The sequence below is a fragment of the Microcaecilia unicolor genome, chromosome 9, assembly GCF_901765095.1.
Source record: "Microcaecilia unicolor chromosome 9, aMicUni1.1, whole genome shotgun sequence".
NCBI classification, from domain to species: domain Eukaryota; kingdom Metazoa; phylum Chordata; class Amphibia; order Gymnophiona; family Siphonopidae; genus Microcaecilia; species Microcaecilia unicolor.
In genome coordinates this window covers 196,400,829-196,406,051 of record NC_044039.1, presented here as the reverse complement: position 1 = coordinate 196,406,051, position 5,223 = coordinate 196,400,829, and the positions used below count along the sequence as shown (strand labels likewise).

Sequence of the window (5,223 nt, the reverse complement as noted above, 5' to 3'; positions counted from 1 at the left end):
TGCATTTACTGCCTTTTTGAAGGAATTCACTCAAGGCGGTGTACAGTAAGAATAAAAATCAAACATGAGCAATAGACAATTACAGCAGTCAATTAATAAGGCTAGCTACCGGTATCTGCGTGAATTCCCTACAAAATCCTGACACTGGCTTACAAAATACGCTGTTCCGGAATACCTGTTTTCCTGTTCCGAATGCTTACACCTTACGTACCCTCATCCTCGCTCTGGTCCTCTCAACAATCTCTTTTCGCAATTTTGTCTTTTTGCCAAAATTTGCTTTGACACTCTCCTCGAATCTGTTTTCTCTGTTGTTGCCCCATCCCTGTGCAGCAGTCTTCCTCTCAGCCTTCCAGTTGAATCATCATTTCGTAGACTCTAACGGGTTGACAAACATCTCTAGGTCGCCGTTCTGTTTCCTTGGTGCTTGACATTCACCGTGGGCAATCGGAGGCCGCTGCTGTGACCTAACCCTCAAGGTTCTTTCCTATGAATGTTGTAGTTCCAATTTCTCTTTTCTTTATTTATGATACTTATGTAAAGCGCCTAGGTGGGTTTACCGAGATGTGAAATGTATGGTAAAAGAACTGGGGAAACATTTGGGTGGGTGGCAGGCAGGGGCTCATCATCAAAACCTTGCTTTGAAAGCAGCTGACAGGTGAGAGCTGCCAGCCCTGAAGGCAGAGGCAGCTTGCTTCCCTGGCTGGGAATTGAACCCGGGCCTTAGCAGTGAGAGCACCAAATCCTGACCACTAGACCACCAGGGACTGCTTGGGCAGGGGCGGTGCTTTAGGAAGGCCACAGATCGCATTGCCATGCTGGCTCAGCCCGAAGGTCCATCCAGCTCAGTATCCTGTTTCCAACAGTGTCCAATCCAGGTCACCAAGTACCTGGCAAGATCCCAAAGAGAATAAAAAAACAATCTTGCGCTGCTTATCCCAGGAATAAGCAGTGGATTATCCCAAGGGTTTCTTGCAGGAACTTGTCCCAACCTTTTTTAAACCCTGCTATGCTAACTGCTTTTACCACACTCTCTGGCAATGATTTCCTAAAGTTTAATTACACACACACACGTGGAGTGAAGAAATAGTTTCTCTCGAGTTGTTTTAAGTTGACTACTTAAGTCACTTCATTGCGTACCTGCCCTCTAGTCCTTATATTTTTGGAAAGAGCCCACAAGCGTTTCACTTCTAGCCGTTCCGTTCCACCTCACTCCCTATCGTATCTCCCCTCAGCCACCTCATGTCCAAGCTGAAGAGCCCTAGCCTCTTTAGCCTTTCCTCACAGGGAAACTGGCCCGGTCCCCTCTATCATTTTCGTGGCCAGACAGGCGGCATCAGCTGACCCTGGCATTGGGATTTCAATGACCATTTCTGCCCTTAGTATGGGTCATCAGTAGTTTGTGGAAGGCAGGTATCCCACGAAAACTATTATCGTGCAAAGTTTTTTCCAAAACTGAGCGGGGCGGCAGTCAGAGATGGGGGCTCCCCACAAACCCAGCACAGGTTGTGAAGCAGGATTAATCACCTGCAAGGAATCAGAATTTGCATTTTTAAAGACAGCCTTGGGCCAATCTTAGGGGGATCCCCTGGGGAAGTCCTACAGCACCGGCTTCTAGGGCTGTGTATTTTGCTCTCATCTCCTTGCCTTTTCTGATAGCACACGCCGCCACGCAAGGCACGAGCGCAAACCTCACGCGTACAGGTCGGTGAGCAAGGCAGCGCATGCTCTTCTTCTAAAGCTGGAACAGCACAAGCATAAAATGCAGCGTTTTGGCCTGCACTCCCCTGGCTTAAAAGCCCGGGCTTTTTATGCCCTCTGTTGTACTGTGCCCTGTGCAATGCAAAAATAGAGCAAACGCGAGGAATTATTTTATACTGCAAAGTATATCTTGCAACAGTAGACCAAGCATCTGAAGCCTTTTTTTCCTCCAGGGGAAAGAACACCTCCACACAAAGCTTACTGCAATTAAGCAACTTGCATAGTATTCTTTCCATTTTGCTCACACCTTTTTCAGTAGTAGCTCAAGGTGAGTTACATTCAGGTACTCTGGATATTTCTCTGTCCCAGGAGGGCTCACAATCTAAGTTTGTACCTGAGGCAATGGAGGGTTAAGTGACTTGTCCAAGATCACAAAGAGCAGCAGTGGGATTTGAACCAGCCACCTCTGGATTGCAAGACCCGTGCTCTAACCACTAGGCCACTCCTCCACTATAGCAACATTCCATTTAGAATCTCAGATAGTAGCAACATTCCATGTAAAATCTCAGATAGTAGCAACAGAATCTCAAATAATTTATTTGGATTTTGGATTTTGCTCACACCTTTTTCAGTAGTAGCTCAAGGTGAGTTACATTCAGGTACTCTGGATATTTCTCTGTCCCAGGAGGGCTCACAATCTAAGTCTGTACCTGAGGCAATGGAGGGTTAAGTGACTTGCCCAAGATCACAAGCAGTAGCAGTGGGATTTGAACCTTGACCACCTCTGGATTATAAGCCCAGTGCTCTAATCACTAGGCCACTCCTCCACCCTGAAGAATCTTGTTACTGTTTGGGGTTCTACATGGAATGTTGCTACACTTTGGCATGGAATCTTGTTATTCTTTAGAATTCTAGAATCTTTCTTTATTTCCATTTTGCTCACACCCTTTTCAGTAGTAGCTCAAGGTGAGTTACATTCAGGTACACTGGATATTTCTTCATCCCAGGAGGGCTCACAATCTAAGTTTGTACCTGAGGCAATGGAGGGTTAAGTGACTTGCCCAAGATCACAAGGAGAAGCAAGACCAGTGCTCTAACCACTAGGCCACTCCTCCACTTCTTGTAGCAGCTAATACTTATCACTCAGCAAGAACTTTGAAATCCTCTGATGCCAGTCTATCGGAAGTTCCTTCTTTTAGAGTTGGTAGATTAGAAGAGTATCGTTCCGCTATTTATAAAGTTATTTGTCCTAAATTATGGAACGACTGAGCCTGTGAACAGTAAAAAATGTTGATCTGTTTAAAAAAGAGTTAAAAGCTTTATTGTTTCGGCAGGCATTTGGGGTATAGAAAGTTCTGTTTTCTCCTCCCAGGATTGACTGATCCCTGATCCGTGCTGATTCTATGAGGACACAATATGCTCTTATTATGTATTGATACGGTCTGTCTGACTTGTTTTTAATTATATTTTTATTATGAAAGTATTGTTGTGAACCGCCAAGTACTTTTGCATGGAGCGGTCTACAAATATTTTAAATTAATAAATAAAATAAATAAATACATCTCTCTTTATTGGAGAGATTTCCCATATCCTACATCTATCTCCCTTTACTAGAAAGATACCTCACCTACTGCTGTAATACATCACCCTTTACTGGAGAGACTGTAGCCCAGGTCTCCCTTTAGTGAAGAGAGATTCCCCACTGCTGTTCTACATCTCCCTTTACTGGTGAGATCCCCTTCTGTATCTCCCTTTACCGGAGAGTTTCTCCACCTACTGCTTTACTACACCGTTTCTGGGAGGAAAAGATCTGGTTCCTCCCTTGATCTCAGTATTTTATACTTCCCCTCCAAATACTCAAGCTCCACTCCTATTGGGCCGCCTTCTCAGAACAGACCTCTTGCTATTCATCGTGTAATTAAACTCTGGAATTTGTTGCCAGAGAATGTGGTAAAGGTGGTTAGCTTAGTAGGGTTTAAAAAAGGTTTGGACGGCTTCCTAAAGGAAAAGTCCATAGACCGTTCTTAAAATGACTTGGGGAAAATCCACTGCTTATTTATTTCTTTATTGCATTTGTATCCCACATTTTCCCACCGTGTGGCAGGTTCAATGTGGCTTATATATTGCTAAAAAGGCGGTTACAAAATTTAGATTTGTAGAAGTCTAGTACATAATACAGAAGTACAATAAACGCTTAGGTTGTTATATTAGCATATTGTGAGAGAGGTTAAAATAATAAGCAGCATTAAATGTATTGAACGTTTTTGGGATCTTGCCAGGTATTTGTGACCTGGATTGGCCACTGTTAGAAACAGGATGCTGGGCTTGATGGACCTTTGGTCTGTCCCAGTGTGTGGCAATACTTATGTACTTATGTAGATTTGATTTGCATCTTTCTGGAGCAGGGAGCCAGACTGTTCCTCCTATTTCTGCATAGGAAGGGACATTTGGAGTCCTGCTACATGTGTCTGCAGTAAACTTTCAAATGTGTGTTTCAGTGGCGTAGCTACATGGGGCCTGAGGGGGCCTGGGCCCCCATAGATTTTGTCCTGGACCCCCCTCCCGACAACCCTCTCGACCCCCCCTGCGAACCCTCCCCCACCTCCGCCTACCTTCGCTTTTGCTGGCGGGAGACCCCAATCCCTGCCAGCCGACGTCCTCTTCGTCCTGCAGTCAAAAAAATCTTTGTTCTGTTGCATGCTGACGTCCTGCACGTACAACATGCAGGACGTCAGCATGCAACAGAACGAAGATTTTTTGACTGCAGGATGAAGAGTCGGCTGGCGGGGATTGGGGTCCCCCGCCAGCAACGGCGAGGGAGGGTTTGCGGCGGGAGGGGGGGTCGAGAGGGTGGGAGGTTGTGAAAAGTGGCGGCGGGTCGGCAATGGCAGGGGGGGGGGTCAGCGACACTGTGGGTGGGGGGCTAAAATGTGCCCCCTCACCTTGAGCTCTGGACCCCCCTCCCACCGAAGTCTGGCTATGCCCCTGGTGTGTTCCTAGGATCAGCAAGATTTTGCATTATTTCCCTGTCTGTAGTAGTACAGGCTTGTAATCAGTACTATTATAATGACTTTTTCAAATCAAGCCCACAGAGAAATAGGAATACATTGGTTATCTCTTGCAAGAAACCTTGCTGGATAATTAATCAGTTTGTCAATGCAAATAGAATAGTTCAGACCCTAAAAGCTTTCTCATAAATGCTGCATAGCCATTTAGATGGATCAATGTGACTTCCTAACACAGAGGCGGAAACTTTAAGTGGGAGGGAAAACAACAAATTTATCCACCAATCGAAGCTTCTTCTCTTGACAGAGAAGCACATTCTTATCTTGACATCCCATAATGAGAAGCCAGACACAAGACTATTGCTACAACTCTTTGGCTGGGCAGATGTAGAGAAAGAGGGCAGCTGTAAATGTTCAGATTTTTTCCCCCTGACTTTATTAACAGGATACTTTGCATTTGCAGTGTCCTGCGGTTTTCCAAGTGCTGTCGAAAGGAGCTTCTTTTCACATGATGTCAGAC

General features: G+C 45.3%; 1 non-coding gene across 1 annotated transcript; it reads right to left on the bottom strand.

The window, feature by feature from the left end:
• Positions 1-692: 692 nt before the first annotated feature.
• TRNAE-CUC lies at positions 693-764 on the bottom strand. Its single transcript has one exon. It is a non-coding gene; the product is annotated as a tRNA-Glu (tRNA).
• Between the last annotated feature and the right edge of the window lie 4,459 nt (positions 765-5,223).